The 17,787-nt window shown below is 39.0% G+C and overlaps 1 protein-coding gene across 3 annotated transcripts in view; it reads left to right on the forward strand.

The window, feature by feature from the left end:
- The window catches only part of PPP2R2C (protein phosphatase 2 regulatory subunit Bgamma), a 203,526-nt gene that overhangs the window by 124,371 nt on the left and 61,368 nt on the right, over positions 1-17,787 (forward strand). The window lies entirely within an intron of this gene.

A 17,787-nucleotide genomic window follows, 5' to 3' on the forward strand; every position in this document is an offset into this window, starting at 1 on the left:
TTACACACAGTTTCATTAGTTTGTGTTTCTTCTACTGTGGTTGACATGTATGTTGTCTTCACTGAAACCCTGGAATAGAGGAGGGACTGCTCGCTGGTGGGCATCTGAGCATACTGACATTCAGCAAATCATTTTTCCTTTGGGTTCTAAAATGTCTTATCCCAGATGTAATTAAGCTTGTAATTCATCAACTGACACTTTTTTTTTCCCCTCAAATTCCAGATCTAGCTGAAGACTTGTGAAATGGCTCTTCTTGTAGGCTTTTTTTTTTTTTCCACTTTAAACAGATGGGAAACAATAATTATCTTTCCCTGCTGCTAGTAATTCATTTTTTGTTTGGGTTGCTTTTTATTTAAAGTTCATTCATTTTTATTTCAGGGCAGGATGTTATGACAACCTAAAGATGCAACCTTTAAGACACATCTCTCTCTCTAATGTGCATGGTGTTTAGGCAACTATAAAATCTAGCTGTGAAGAAACAGGCCTTCAGTGAAATTTAACTGTATAGATTCTCAAGAGTTTCTTTTAATAACAACTTCTGCTATTGAGAACTGTGAATGCACTTAAACAAACCAAAGTATTATCACCAGTCAGTCAAATTTGCATCTCTTTTGGTATGCATTTAGTTGATTCCTAGAGAAGGACTGTTTAAACTCCATTTATGATCTCTGCAAGTCAGAGACTAGATGCATACATAAAGATCCTGGAAAGTCATGTGAGCGTGCTTAATATTACCCTTGTGCTAGGTCCCACGGGCCTATTCAGGTGAGAGAAATTAAAGATGAGGAAGCACTTGAAGGCACAGGTCTGTAGTCAGAAAAGTAATATTAATGAGGGTAATAAAGAGACTAGTGAGGACGAATGAATGATGAGCTTTATTGCAAATCTTATCTGTACGTTGCTTCTTTATATTAAAAAAACCCTGCATAAATGTTCTTGTGCAAAGTTGCTAGACTGATGTGAGAAGAGAATACAGCTGGGATGTGTAACAGAGGTAGCATTAAAACCGACTTTCTATTGTCCTCTTGTTTCCTACTAGTATCTTTAAATATCTTTAAAGGGTTTATGTTTAGAACTACTATATTAAGAGAATACATGTTACATCCATGCCATGTGGTATCCCAGCTCTGCCAGACAATGGCAGGTGCTGGAGTGGTAGTGATCTTCTGCTATCAGTCCTCTGGCTGTAGTCTGAAAATACTAAAAAGCTTAGGGCCTGCTCCAGAACTGATTTACCTTTTGTTCCCTATTATATTTTATGGTATCTAATAAAGTAATATTAAAATATTTAAATTTTCTCATGCCAAGAACTATAGTTTTGAGATGACGTCCTAAGTTACTATCTGTGTTCTTTAGGTTTTCAATAGATTGTGTGTATCTCCAGATTTTAGTGAGTTCTAGTATTGTTTAACACATTTCATGTAAGATCATTCCACAGGAAAAGTCAGTAATAAAATAGGTAAGAAATAATACATGGACTTAAGCTAGATCTTACCAGTATATAAATTATTGCACAGACCTAGGCTGATGTAACTTCAGAAATCATTGTCTGCCAAAACCATCCTAAATCATCTGTTTCAGGAGTAGCATGTTTTGGGGCAGAGCTTCCAACATTCGTGCACATAATGAAGAATTATCGGAAAACAGGTGAGGAAATACGGGAACTAAAATGACATCCATTTGCACTGTGTATGTCCAGAAATGGGTCTCAGTGCTGCTGCAAAGCACAGACGTGCGTGGCAGGTGGACTGTGAGGAGGAAAAACTCACATGAGAGCTCTGGTTTTAGCCATGGTGAATTTATACATTGGGAGACTATTGACTATTAGCTTTAGGATAATACATAGGAGCTTTTAAAATATATATATATATATTTTAATATTTGGCCTTTGAAGTGAAGGACGACATTGAATTGAGGCTGTCTTTTTATTTGTGTCAGTACAACATACATCATGACTAACAGCAGTTAGTTGTGTCTTCTCAAAATAAAAGGCCTTATGTTATTTATTCACTTCAGTGCCACAAGAGTGTATGATGCCTTATAGGTGATTAAAATGAACATGCCACCAGAATCTTACAACTTAGACAGTGCACAGCAAGAGGTGACAAAAAAAAAAAGGCAGATAAGTATAGGAAGCATGAGGGTTACAGTGGCAAAAGCTCATGAAAATGCTTTTATATACCAGTAAAAGCTTTCACTTATGCTTCACATATGTTTCCTCACTGCATGTTGCCTGTGTGTCTTGCTGGTTATTTGATTTTTGGTTTTGTTAACGTATTCTACTCATAGACTTTGGTCCTGATACTGTTTCCCTTGAAGTCCCTGGAAGGAACTCCTAGGGATTTAAAACAGTGTTGGATCAATCTCTGTAAGCAAAGACTGTTGGGATGTAGTAATGAAGAAGCTGGCACTTTAAACTTATGTTAAAAGGAAGTGTTTTGTTAGAATGAATAATGAAGCACCCTCTAATTCTTGTTGTTCATGTAGTAGGTGTAATATTATGTACAAGAATAATGCATGCATCATCACAACTACTAATACAAAGTGGAAAGTTTTACGGTTCTTCCCCTGTTAGCATTCCACTTACCTCTAAGTGTGTATCATTTATCCAGAAAAATGTTTTATTTTCCACAATGTTGAGATTATTATTGTGAGGATACGGAATTGTTTTGGGGTTTTGTTGTTTTTGTTTTTTTTAAAATATATGTTTCTGTCCCAGTTAGTAAACTTTTGTCATAATTAGTGCTAACTGTGGTTAAGTGCATAACTGCATACATCTCGCTTGAATCCTATTAATCTCCTTATCTCAGTGATATTTTTGTAGTAGATTCCTAAATACTTAGTGTAGAATATTGTTATTACTATTATCTTTAAATATGATTTTTTTTTCATTTAATGAGGTTTTCCTTACCCTTGTATCATAAGAAAATTTCAAATTATTACATTTGCAGAAATTTTTGCTTTATCATGTATTTAATGTTATGCCTCCAGTATTATGCCTCTTGCCTCTGTCCCATCTATTCACTTTTATCTTTCTTCTGTTTCTGCCATATCCTTTTCAGCAGTATTATAATTTCTGAGTTTATGTATAATGTTCTTTATTCTAAAGGAATTCTATCAGCTTGATGGGAATTTAGATTTTTTTAAAAGTTGAAAATCCTTTAGACTAATTTGCTCTACCTAGACAGAACACGTTCTCAAATGCATAGGGCAAACAGGATCCATGTACGTTATATGCTGTAAAATGTGAAGAGAGGAGCAGACTTTGACATTTGGTAGAGTCTGCCTTGTAACATGTGTAGTTGTGTTTTAACCTTTACATGGAGGAGAACCACAGAAGTGGAAGAAAACTATTTCCTTTTCTATAGAGATCCTATTATTTTCTGTTAAGTGGATTTGAGGGCGATATTTCTTAACTATTCAGACATGTAGATATGCTGACAGACAACTCATGACAGCTGCAGAAATATCTGACTCTTTAAAAAACTTTGTTTGTTTGTGTCTTTTTTGCCCCATGTAGAGATCCTTCAAAAAATACATCACTGCTGATTTTGGTGATGCCAAAATACCTTAGATACCATGATACCCAAGAAGCACGAAACAATACACAAACATGCAGTGTATCAAAAGGAAACAGGTGTTTAATAAAATGTAATGAAATTTATTCACCTGTTTATGTGAGTGCTGCACATGTTTGATGGGTATAACTATTTATTAAACAGCTTGCCCATGTGTTGCCAAATAGTGGATTAAATTCTAGTAAGTCTGCTTAAGTATCTCTGTGCTCATGAGTGTGACATTTAGTCTATTTACACCTTTCCAACTGGGTTAAAATGTCAAAAAGATATATTTTTGTAACATAAGTACCTCAATTCTTTTTGACATTATTTTCTGTAGCTCGTTTTATATGCATATCTTTCTTTTACATTATCATCATGATGGTATTAATTTGGATGTGCAAATTAGCTCTTCATGATGTTGTCATGTCAGCATCTGGATTCAAGATGTGCTGTTTCATAAGCATCACATCCTATTGCATTTCATCAGAGAGTCCCCCTTTCCTAATCTAATTATTCATAAGGAACCTGGGGGACTGTGCTAATGGGCATCTGAAGCTATAAAGAGTAATGAAAGTGGTTGTGTTACTGCTATGCAATTAAGTGTATATAGAATACCATTCATATAATTAAATTCAGAATTTTTACCACTCTTTTTCTCCTTTATAGTACATTAATTATTTCTCTGAAGTTAAAAATAATGCTAATGGAGTTTAAGAGCTTTTTACGAGAGTTGTAGCAAATATAGTCACACGTTGATTTTGGCTTTTATTTTTAAAGGCATTCAGCAAATAAGTAGCCAGTTATATGAAATTATTTTTATGTATGTTTTCATGTTTTATGTGAAACGGTGGTGGATGTTTCTGATTGAGGCAGAATTTGAGCTGCTGGGAAACTAAGGGGGGGTGGGCTGTGTGCTTCCTGTTTAATATTGTGTCCATTGGTTTGATTGGGTGCAATAAACATTATGCTGCTGCTGCTGGTAATGTGTACTGGCAGTCATTGCAATTTGTAAGTTCAGCATGACCTTTGGTCTGGGTTCAGTTTTCTGTCTTTGTTCATTTGGAGTAAGTGTTTTGATGAATGAAGATAAAGTATTTAGATCAACTAGTCAATATGTTTTCCGCTGATAATTCCTTATTAATAAGTGCTGATGGTTAGTATCTTTAAGGTCTACTGACAATCTGATTGAAATCAATGGCAGTTTTGCCTCATTTAGTTCAATGGGAGCAAGAATGAGTCTTTAACCAGCAGAAAATTAAAAACGCCAATCTCTGTTCATGTGTCATTCAATATGAACAAGAGTTTTTATGGTGCTGTCAGGCTGAAAAAATCCTTTTCTTTTTTGATAACAAAGCTGTGTTTAGCTGAAGTAATCCCTAGGTAGCCTGTTAGAGGTGTTCCAGCTTTGTTATTCCCAACAATACAGAATGTGGCCACTCGCTGATTCTACTTAAGTAGTTGCTACTGCTCAAAATAGCTTCGGAGACTGCTGTGCTACTGAAATTCTGCTGCAGACATCCTGCATTAACCTAGTTATCTTGAATTTTCTTGTGAAATTCAGACTTTATTGTAATGCTGTGGAGTACATGATATTAAATATGTTGTGCAGTTCCTTTTTCCAGAACACCAGTTACAGCCATAATGTTCCATGGCAATGAAGAGGCTTCCTCTGTCTTTGATTTTATGCAGCTGGTCCTATGTTCTGGACTGCCTTAACCATAAAAATCCCACTATCATTTTAAAATCACTCATGTGCGTAGTGGCCTACTGCAAAACTGAGCAGTAGCTTCATAAAACAACTCTTCCAGGCAATTCTCTTAGTTTCTCCCCAGGTATCCACCAGGAGAAATGAGCTGTGAAGTTTGAATGAGAGTTTAATAGGTCCAGGTCCTGTCTGACCAAATGACAGAATGTCAGAGGGGGACTGACAGCTTCTCTCTAATCATCTCTATAAAAGCAAAAGGAGAGAAGAAAGGGGAGGAAAGTGCACAGAAAGCCTGGTCTCTTGGCTAGATTTCCAGATTGCTTAGGGCTTTAAAGGTCAAACCCAACACCTTAGGTTAGTACCTCCCTAATTACTAGGAGACAACCTTTAGAGCACAGGAATAGCTTTTGGCATTACTCAGCAAGTGTCTGCACTCTACATTAGTTCCTGCTTTAAAATATTCTTGAAGTACAGCAGTCTATTGGTAGGTCATTTATCTACCCTTGCAAAGGCAAGTAAGTTTCACCTCCAGGAGAAGAAGTTACATTCTTCTTACCATCTCTACAAATTACTCATGGTGCTTGGTCATATCGGTGGTCTTCAAAGTCAGGTTAACACTGTCAGATTTTGTACCGTGATTAAGGATTCTGATGCAATGACTGGCAAATTTTCTAGCCGTTTCCTGCAGTTGACCATTGCTGTTCCCGTTTGCTCTTGAATAAAACTCAGCATTGCTTTCATGTACCTTCTAAGCACATTCTCTGAGATGACATGTCTGAAAATCAGTAAATGAGGAAAGAAAACTTAAATCCATTCAAACAACCTTTTTTGTTTGGTGTGTTGTTTGTGTTTGTTGGGGTTTTTTTTGTTTTTAATTTTACAGTGGTAAATTTTGTATTTTCATCTTTTTCTCTGGTAATTTATGTTTTTTCACATTATTTTGGTTTCCTTTGGTTACAGGGTAAAATCCTTAATTGTCTGCACTAATATATTAAATAGTGACCAGTTGAAATACCATTCTCACTGGCTATCGGTTGCTTCCTACTCTCCCTATTACTTTTGCATATTTGTGTTTTTCTGTATAAATACGGAAATAATTGTTTAGAACAATTTAGAACAATAAAAGATCTGATTTTGTATTCCTGCCTAGTGTGTACGTATCTTTACTCATCCAAGTAATCCTGGTCAATGAACAGCATTTCTGGATATCCACCTAAAAAATAAAGCAAGCCTCTGCTTGAGCCTCGCTTGTGGTTGGTCGTTGCTTTGTTAGGCTTGAATTCTAATAATATTCTCTTGTTCTTGCACTTTATATACAAATTATTATTTTAATGATCCTTGAGTTTAATTTTGTGCAAATCAGATATGGGGGGGTTTGCTGCCTGTCTTTCATTGTCAAATCAGTTTCTGTCCTTTTCCTTTTAAAGCCAATTTCCACACACAAGTTCCAATCCCTTAGATCAAGAATATGCTCATTTACAAAGATTATAATTGATTTTTTGGCCCTGTTTTTAATACTTTGCACTGTAAATGACATCCCAGTGGAGAATAATCATCATACAGATGTTTGAAAGCTCCTTCCTGCCGAGTATGGTAATTGAAGTCTATAAAGTGTCATCAGACGGCACATTGTTTCTAATTAGTACAAGGCAGTTTCTCTTAGCTTTGTATAGTTTTACTAGCCACTTTCCTTCATTATTTTACCAGCTGGCTAGTAAATCCTGTCAGTTACTCAAAAACCAGATGAAAAGCATGAGATTTTTCTGGGTGGTTCATAGCGTCTTGCATTCCTTTGCCAAAAATACCAATTTTTGTATGGCTTGATGGTGACTTTCTAAATCTGTCAGTATGCTTTTAGCTCCAGCTGGCCAGGTACTACTCTGACATCTTTTGAAAGACACTTGATCTCACATGATCAGGAGAAACATTAGTGCAACAATAAATGTATCTCCTCATAATAGGGCCTTAGGATAGTGATTCTCATTTGTCTGTTTTCTGAAAAAGGAACTTTTTCAGTGACTGGTTGATGGTTGGATGTTTATGGCAGACAGTTTCCCAGAGTATATTTGGAACAATCAACAATGGGGTAGAAGTTGGCAGATATAAGAATGTCTTCTATTGAAAGGAGCTCAAAAATCTGTGCAAAATCATTGGGAAAAGCAGCTTTACTGCCTGTTTCAGCTTCCCTGTGTGAGCGTGCTTGGGTACAGGTCAAATCCTGAGGTCCTTATTGAGGGTTGGATTGTGTCTCCAAAACTGTACCTCCCTCTGATAGGTTAGCTTAGCCTCGAGTAGTGTCCCTGTATTTCCTCATGTCTTGCTCCAAGCTGTTTTTGCCTTAAATAATCTGGGAGTTTATAGGACTTCAAAAGAGAGATGGAGGTAAAGAATTTGCAGGACATGGTTGCTTTCTTCAGGCATCCATTCTAAGCATATGAAAGACTGAAATAAGAGCTATCTGCCTTTGTGATAAGACTCAGAGGCAGGACTCCTGATGATTTTTTTTTTAAAGTGAAATATGTATTTCTCCCTTACATGTGGTGAACACCTTGTCTGAATGTTCAGATAGCACATCCAAAATTTGTTGTGATGCATTACTTACGCAATTTCTTGTTGATTCCAGTTGAATGATACTCTCAATATCCAATAATGTAAAAGTCAACATTTTGCTTGGAAATTGAGGAGGTTCAAGAACCTTCTTTACGTTAACAGCTAACAGACAATAATTTCTTGTGCTGATGTATGTTCTAAGGCACCAGACTAAGATTTAGGAGGCTGGTCTGATGCTTTCCAAATGACAGCATCCTGAGGAAATAATTTTGCTTCTACAAAATTTCTGTGTTTGGGAAGAAAACAATACATAACAGCTATGATCTGGAGAAGGCCTGTAATGTAAATAATTATAGAACTCCTCCTTACTGGTTTCAGTGGAAAGTATACTTAGTAATTGCAATATATTTAATATGATATTGCTTCACACTGGACCCTTCTGTTAGTGCAAAGCGTGTGTAGAAGCAAACCTCTTTCTTGCATGAATTAGCTGGTAATTGTGCAAGCTTGTATGAGGTTATTAAACTAAAACCTGTGTGAATGTGTGAATTTGATCTGAGATGATGTTTGTAGCAAAGCGCAGTGACGTGTTGCTCTCTGAAGTAAAAAGAGTTTATTTGCTACTTTGCTGATATGTATTGCATCACTTAGGGATAACAATGTGAAATAAAAATATTGTTGTAATGAGCCGGTTTCTTCAAGGTTTAAGAAATGGTGTCTGGTCTGCATCTGTCCCCTTCACTGCAGTGCGAGGTTTAATGGCCACAGGGAGCTGGTGCCAGACCTGGGGAAGGTGATGTCTCTTTCCGCTCAACCAGCCTTTGGCAAATTTTCCAGCATCTACTCTGTGGTTCTGACTTAGGTAAAACTTTCCCCTTATCACGGTCCTTTGAACAACTAACGTGTGTGTTTCTCTACTGCTTTGCCTCGGAGAAATCTGTCAACACCTTTTCCCTTCACTCTGTATTTAATGGATATGTCAACATTGCTTAATGGAGAATGGTGAAAAGGTATGTTTTGTAGTTAACTTTGAGCATGATGGTGTGTCCTGACAGCAGCAGTATCTCGGGCACAGCGTCATGCTAACGTCATTATTGAGCTCTGATTGCTAATTCAGCCAGTTCTAGCTCAGATACTCCTCTGCAGTACTCTTCTGCAACACGTAAATACACCCTCATGGAAACAAAAATTCAGAAGCATCTCAACTACATATCCATCATTTATAATTATAGTGGGATTAAAATAGACTGGAGGCTTCAGTTGGCCTCATGCCTCAGAACTGCTGTATTGCAGCAAAGGCTGCTCGGCTTTGAGAGCACAGCAATAATTACTGTGGACTGCGTTTAACAACCAGCTATGATTGCAAGGCACAGCTTCAAAGATACTGGGAGGGGGTGGAAGCCTTGCACTGCTTTCAAGGGCTTGGATGTTTAAATGTTATCTGTGTGGGCTGCAAATTAGCGGCTCTCAAACTACATGGCTCCAGGAGGCATGGCCGTGGGGAAGGTTCCTGCAGATTCCTGAGCCATCACCCTATGCTTTGAAGTCCTCTCATCTGGGGAGGCTCCTAAGAAAATTCCTCTAGGTTTATCTTGGTAGAGGAGACAGAAATCTGACCTACTGACATTTGTTTTTCCAGACTGTTTTGTTTTTAACTTTTCAGCTTTAGCGGTGTGCTGGCAGAAGCTATATTTTGCGTTTAACCTTTTGATGAAGAAGTAATGCTTGTACTTAGTGTTAAAAACATGATAGGCTTGAGGCTTTGAAGTCCATGTTCTCCAGTTGTGAACACAGTGGGAATGGTCTGAGTTCCCACTTGCAATATTTTATTATTAGACTGGAAAGAGCTTTTAGGGCTGTTTTATATGATTACTGGGTTACCTGCATGTTGCTACATTCCCAAGTAGGAAAAATATCTGAAACTGCCTGACCAGAGAGCAGTTGCTGTTTTAGACATTGTAGCATTTGTAATATATGCTGATCTGGTCCTGTTATGTAATTGATGTCCTTTGGGAATATCCCAAAACAGGGATGTTTATTTCCTGAGGCTGTTAGCAGTGTTTGAAGTTTCTTTATCAGACAGACTGAGGAAAGGTGCACTGATTTTTAATGTCTTCTTTTCTTTAAGTAATTTTTTTTTTTTTAACTGAGTAATTATAGCAATACGATGCATTTAAACTTGAGGACAAATTTATCATTAGGTTTTGCATGCTCCAGCTGTCTGGAGTTCAGTCTTCTGAGGCCAGGAGGTCCTCTAGTTCTTGACATAACGGAATGATTTAGCATGCTCGTCATTTTAAGTACATGAGTAATCCCATCTTTCTTCACATTTATTTAGTTGGATACATATATACGTGAGAGTGTGTTTGTACATATATATATATATAAAGACTTCGGCCTTTTGTGAACTTAATCTTACAAAAGAAGCTTTTAGACCCATGTAAAGTTGTGTAAATCATTACTAAATTTTTATATTATTTCCGCACTCATATCAAACATTAAAGCAGTAGGGTTGATACAGAAGAGTTATTCTGTTCATTTCTAGACCAGCTTGGGAGCAGTCCTTGGTGTTCTGTCAGTAGCAGGAACCCATGTTAATACCAAAAATATCTGATTTTTCTGGTCTTTTGGATTATTATATAAACTCCTGAAGAGATCTTGATGCAAGCAAGAAGAACTAATTGAATGATTTTTGAGTGTGGCTTTAGTTAACACACTTAATCCAACCACACTACCTCGTTAGTTCTGAGACGTCACAAACACTGATTCCAAAGGATGCTTAGAATGGATCTTATATATTATGATGTGCGTGATCTTCATCAAAGAAGTATTAGACACTCCCAGAAGTCCCACAGTTATGTGATCTTGTGACAGACCCGGAGGCAAATTCTGAGTTGTCAGCTGAATTGCCTTTGGAGCCTGCCAAGAAAACAGATGCTGATGTTAGATGAGTATCTACACGGCTTGGCATGGAGCTCCCGTGACAGCTAACAAGCCCTGTTCGTGACCTCAGCCTGCTGGTCCCGTGCTGGGAGTCGCAGAGGAGATGTCCAGTGATGTATACATTAGAGCTGAATGTTGCTCATGGTATTTGGATGTGGTTTATTTGGATCCTGTAGTCAAAGTGTCCTATCAGTAGATTTAAACACTGCCATCTACCCTCTTGCGTTAAGACTGAGAAAAGCAGATGCGGTTTGTTTTCTGTGTGCTAGTTCCACAGGCTCCGGAGCCCCTTGTACTCTGGGAAACTCCTGCCGCTGCCAGTTGTAGCAGAAAACCCTAATGTAGTTTGACATAGCAGAGCATGAGTGTTACTGGTCTCTGTGCAACACTGATTCCTATGAGTCGCAGTCACGAAGTGCATCTGCCAGAGTAAACGGAGTGTTCAGGAGCACTGCGACCCTGCGACCAGCTGGGATGGAGGGGCCGGTGCCTGGGAGGGGGACATTCCACTGTTTTCAGCACATCGTGACTGCATGCATGCTACCTGTTGAGAAATGTCCCTGGCTTGTGATAACCCCTGAGCCAAGCCAAAGTGATGTTTGGGGGAGAGCAATTTATCACAGCCAAAAGCCTGTCAAGGTCCACTCTTAGCAATTTAACAGCATGAATCATAGCGCTGCAAAGCCCAGGAACGTCCTGGAGCTCTCTTGCATTTGCTAGTGGCAATATGGCTGTTGTGTCTCTGCTTTCCTTGTCATCACTCTGCGCTTAAAGACTCTGGCTCTAGTCCAGCTCCTAGCTTGAGCCCTTCATGATTTTTAAGATTATATCCCACCACCTGCCCCCTGCTTCACCCAAAAGCCTGCTTAATGGGGCTTTTTCTTCCTTGGTGCGTGCTGTTGTGAGCCTTTGTTTGTTAGGTCTCCATCGGTATATTCATTTGACAACATGCATACTCATTTGAACTGAATGCAGGAACGTTTAAGTCTCTAGACAAGTGATTAAGAGCTTTATTAAATAGAAATGTTTTGCTGAGCCACAGTCTGGATTATGTGTCCCTTAGCGTGTGTATAATCAAAACTGCTTCTCTGATCTTGGATAAAAACTCTGGAGGATCAGTTTCATTTTTTCCTTTGTGTAAAATGGGCATGCTAACATTTCCTTACTGACTTCTTTGGGTTGCTGGGGGGTTTAATGCCAGGGAAGCACTTTGAACACGAGAACCGCTGTGACAGAATTACTGAGAGCTCTGCTTCTGGAATTTAATTGCTCAGTTAAGAGGGGGGAAAAAAAAGAATTTCAGAACCAGCTGGCAGTGAAATTCTATTGAAATTTGTATGTAATACATGGGAAATAACATATCAAATCTGGTTATTCAGGATTGTATTTTAAATTTTGGATTACTTGTCATTACTCTTTGACATATTTTAAATTAATGATTTTCCTTTAAAGTTCTAAATATGAGTGGGATTTCTTTGTCTTTGTTTTATAATAGCCTTTTAGCAAAACTTGGCGTTTGCTTATTGTGGATCACTGCAATTATTGTGCACAAGCATAATCACTTCTGACAGTGAAAGTAAAATTGGTATATTTTAATAATTTGTGCACTTTCCATTTTTGGCATTTATTTGCTCCAAAATGAGGGGTGAGGTTCAAGGTCTGTCTCTGCTCTCAGTCAAACCCGGTTGCCTAGCATTTTTAACAGTTGGCAGCACCGTTTCTAATCTGTCTTTCGCTGGCTGCCAGGCTGCGCAGCTCCGCGGTGGGAGGTGACATGGAGCTGAGCAGGAGCTCCCAGCTCAGGCAGGCTTCCCTCTGTGAGCACCAGTTTAAACCCCGCTCTGGAAATCGTAAATACATAATGTGATGCCCATGGCGATTTTTTTCCTTTTTGCCCTTCAGTGTTGGATGGTAAGAGGAGCGGACTGGCAGGTTTCCTAATTGCACTAATGTTTATGAAGTGGAGTGGTTTAAGCCCGTTGCCGAATCCTTAGCTTAGGTGACCGCCTCATCTGACAGCAAAAACAGAAAGAAAGAAAGAAAAAGAAACATCCAGCTGCAGGTTTTTTTTTTCCAGAAATCTTGGGAGAATAAATTGCTAGCGTGTGTTACACAGGGGTAAGCTGGGAAGAAGCTTTTGGGGGATGTGAATGTTGGAAGCTTTCTGTGAATATATTTATGCTAAAAAAGAGATTGATCTGCAGTGTTCTCTTAGTGTTAGTGTGGCGTGTAAGAATAGCTATGAGCAGTGTTACCGAGTGGCTTAGTATTACCGAAGGTGGAAGGTTTTCTAGTGAGTTTTCCAGTTCGTTCGGGTTGAACGAGAGAGAGTTGAGATAGTTGGGACTGTTCAGTCTAGAGAAGAGAAGGCTCCGGGGTGATCTTATTGCAGCTTTCCAGTACCTAAAGGGGGCCTACAGGAAAGCTGGAGAGGGACTTTTTACAAGGGCATATAGTGATAGGACAAGAGGCAATGGCTTTAAACTGAAAGAGGGTAGATTTAGATTGAATATAAGAAAGAAATTTTTCACTCTGAGGGTGGTGAGGCAGTGGAACAGGTTGCCCAGAGAAGTTGTGGATGCCCCATCCCTGGAAGTGTTCAAGGCCAGGTTGGATGAGGCTTTGGGCAACCTGGTGTAATGGAGGGTGTCCCTGCCCATGGCAGGGGGGTTGGAACTAGATGATCTTTGAGGTCCCTTCCAACCTAAACCATTCTATGATTCTATGAACAGGGTGAAGGGATCAGTGCTTCCCAGGCTCAGCTGCTTGGAGCGTCCCCTGTGGCGCTGAGAGGGGCTCCTGTACTGCCCGTGCTGCAGCACCACCGCCACTTGGGAGCCCCTAAACAGGCATTTAAAGGAGTTGTAACAAGCTTTTTAACTGTCCATTGAGCATCATTCAGGTTATGAGGACGCAGGCAGTGCACTGAGTGACTTCAGTAAGGATAACAGTGATGTTAATAAGGCATTCTGCAGAACTGACGACTGAAGCTTTGCAAAGTCTAAACAGGTCACCTTGAACATGAAGAAACTGAAGTGCATGTAAACTGCAGCCAAAATTTTGAGAAACGTGTCCTACTTTTCAGCTACACCACATCTGACAAATGTTCTTTGACCTCATTTATTACCGAAGTATTGGGAAACTTTCCATTTAAAACCTCAGTGGACAGAAGGTCAAGTCTCTTTGGCCTCTTTTCCTGGAGGCCTTGTGCTTAAATTTCTTAAATTTAAGAATTTAAATTAGGAATAAAAGTGGGTGTAACTTTATGAAAAATCTGAATCTCAGTGACTTATATTTGGTGTGAAGTGGTTTTGGCACAGAGCACAGAACCTAGAAAGTCTATTTCACATGTTTGTGCTGTAGGCCAAAAAAATATTTTTCACATTGACTGGGCTCTGCTAGTTGGGTGTCATTTCCTGATTTTCTAATTTAAGAAATACAGCTAGAAATTAGCATGTGATTAAAAAGCTGTTGAAAATATTTTCTAAGCTCTTAAAATAAATATATACAAAAATATCGGAAGAAAAACCAACTGTATTAAAGCTCAAGGCTAGAAACAGTAAATACCAGTGGTTGTAAGTGCTCATAGAGGGTGCAAATTTTGGATTTGGTTTTTAGATTCTGTTTCAAGTAAATTCTCTCTTTGAGTGAGCATTGAACCTGCAACCAAATGTTCTGAATGGGAAGTTGCTTTCCTTGGTCCCTGAGGATACAGGAACGTATAGACCTGTGAGACTGAGTGGTATCATGATGATCTCATAGTCAGCTGAAGCCAATGCATATGTGTAGCAGTTCAAAAATCCAAAAGTTGGATTATTAAAGATGGAAAAAAAGGAAAGACTTGCTCAGTGCTGGTGAAGATCAGAGGTTAGGGGATTTTTCTAAACTATTTATTTATTTATTACTATTATGTCCCACCATCGCCAGCTGAAGTGTTCTTGTTTCAAACAGTCTTTCAAGAGCTGTTCAACGTTTGACGGTGTGGTTTTAGATCTCACATCAGGAGGAGGTTTTTATGCTGAGGAAGAAAGATGATATTTAGCCTGATAAACTTTCTTGTTCTTGCTTGATGGGATTAAATGATGTATTTGTCCTTGCTAGCACTGAAGCTAGGCAAAGTGTCAGTTAGGAAAACAACTACAGGAAACGTAGTGGACACACATCTCGGGATTTTGTTCCGTTATTGACTGATCACCTTGTTTCACTCATCCCTGAAGCACTTTCACTATTAGCATATATGTTTGCCTTGCCCCAGCTCAGCTGCCTGTTGTGTTTTGCGTTGCCCGTGCACCTAACATGGCGCAAACACCATTTTGCAGCAGAAACTCCAACAGGTTTGAAAGCTGTAATAAACGGGAGAAAAAAACCAAAGTGAAAGATTTGCCAGGGTGACAGATAATCCCAGGGGCAAAGGGGCAGATAGATCCTTCGTTTCGAACTGCTGTCTTATCTTTGACTGTGGCGTTTTCTTGTGCTCTTTCATGCTCTCTCGAGCTTTCGTGTGTGCATTTGGTCTCTTGCACACACTTTTTTGTACAGTATCTCATGCTCTTGTTCTTTTGAATGCGTTCGCATGCTCTCTTTCTTTCTCTCTCCTTCTCTTGCATCCTTGTGCTCTCTTTTTCTCTCACCTGTCCTTCTCATATGGCTGCCCAACTGCCTACTGGCTTACATCCTGTGTTGTTTTGGTGACTTGGAGACGTGATCAGGCAGTTTGTGTGTAGGTCAACAAAATGTCTTGTCTACCAATAGAGTTGGCTTTCTGGCATGTTGGCTTTAGTGTTAAGTTTCTGACCCAGCCAAGGTGGACAGTGTGATGTGTGATGTGAGACTTTGCATTGTGTTTACTTGAATTTTGAGGGGTGGTTTCTGATGTCATACAATCCCTAGATCCAAGACAGCGAATAGCACTGCTGTGAACCAGAGTGAATGCACGTTACAGAGTCTGCTGCTTCAAGTAGGAAATTTTTCTGTTGTCAAGAATCTCTCTGCCAGCTATTTCAGAAAAGAAAGATTCATTTGACCCTCATACCTTTGAGGTTTTGCATACCTTGTTTTCTAGCTGCTTGAGGAAACCTTTGAAACTTCAGCTTAAAAAAGAGATAGCAGGATTTTACTTTCCATCCATTTTTTTTTTCCTCTTTTTTTTTTGTCCAAGTCTAAACTAAATTCTGACAACACAGCTCACTGTAACGGCCTTCCCTTCACGTGAGATACTGTGATACTGCTCCTCTTTTATCTACCATTTGTCCTTTTTGTTTTATAGCTCTCTTTGTTGCAAGCTTCTTTGTTGTTTCTTCCAGATTATGCTCCTCAGGGACTTTGGTATCAGTGTGACTGAACATTGCTTGCAGCCATGCCAGGTTGTGCTGTGATCTTATTGGATTTCACAAGCCAAGGTTAGGCCAGGTCAGAACTTGGTTGAAATAACGTACACTACAAGATTGCCTGGTAGCCACTGGGAATGCGCACGACAAAAACCTGACCTAGATGCTGATTCGATCAGCTCAGGCCCACAGTGTTGCCATGCCGGTGGCGGATGTGATGTAAAGGAGAAGTTCTGACCTGTTCTGGCTGGAAGGAATTTCATGGCTTTTTTTTTTCCACAAAAATATTGATGTTAATTCCAGTGTTCTGGTCCATTCCAAATCTTTTAATTCTCTATCAGGATTACACTGCAGTTCAGCAGAATATTATATTCTCTGATCTTCTTTTCCCTGTACTGTTGCGTGATGCTGTTTGCCCTCAAAACTTGCTACTGCTGTCCAAAAAGATGCGTTTCTGTGATGGGTGAAATAGTTTTGAATTTTTCTCTGCTTTCATGATCTTCTGAAGCAAAATGAAGTATACCAGGGCCTTCAAATGAAAGGCCTCAGAAAGGTAGAATTTATTAGTAACATACAGAAAATTATAGTTGAGCTTTTCTTAGAGTTGCACGAGGTTTCCAACCAAAAGACTATAAAGATGAGTAAGTGTGTTCAGGCTTTGCTTCACTGAGTGCAGACTAGGTGGAAAATGGCACGCAATTATGCTAGGGTGCCCCAAAATGATGCAAAGATTTATTATATAGAGAAGGCTTTTCTAATTATTTGTAAAGGTATTTAGACTTGTTTGTGTTGTATGGGAATAAACTATTAAAAACCCTTAAAATAAACCTGTAGGAGGCTAGAAAGTGAACACTGAGAAGGATTCGATGGTGTGAAATAAAGGACAAAATTCATTTGGGCTATGTGTACCAACCTTTGTTTCATCCCACTTCACACTGAGCCTGAGGGAGGGCTGCTGGAGGGTTCCTTTGCTTGCTTCCATGATGGAACAATACCCATGAAGTTGAGGGAAGAGCAGTACATTCAGATAGAGATACTTTGATATGCACAGATGTGTATTTATAGGCTTATCTAGCTAAGCAGCAGCTGTTGAGTGCAGCGTAGCCATTAAAGCAAAATAGCCATTAAGCACATTTAAAAAGTGTAAATTGTTAAGCTGCAGAGGAATTAGTTAAGGAGGTACAAAAGGGCAGAGGTGACTAGGAGTCAGGGAAGGAAATACTTCCGACTGGATCAGGAAAAACTTCCTGTCAGTTTGAGCTGTAGAGTAATATGATGTCTTTCTGTGAATATGTAGAATTAGTCAGGGGAATGAAGTTTGTAATGCATCATACGTGCTGGAACAATTTGCAGAATGTGGACCAGATGATCAGGTGTATACCCCCCTGGAGTATTTTCGTCCTTTGAAGTTTTTCGGTTTGCTTTTCTCAGTCAGCATCTGTATTTTGAGTGTCCAAGTTGTGCTTTTTAACTGAGTGAAAACGTTGAGCATTGTTACTTTTAAATCCGAGTTTATATACATTTCTGCATAGACAAAATGGGGAATTAAAAAATAGAATAGGAAAATTAATACTGGATTAAAACTGAGATTTCCAATCTGTTTGGAAATATTTGCCTGTTGGCACTGAGGTTACCCATAATTGTTCGTAATAGGTAAATTATCTCTGTCTCTGATAATCCTAATCGTTAGTGCAAAGCTTGG

Source organism: Tauraco erythrolophus, chromosome 5, assembly GCF_009769465.1.
Source record: "Tauraco erythrolophus isolate bTauEry1 chromosome 5, bTauEry1.pri, whole genome shotgun sequence".
In the NCBI taxonomy this organism is placed as follows: Eukaryota; Metazoa; Chordata; class Aves; order Musophagiformes; family Musophagidae; genus Tauraco; species Tauraco erythrolophus.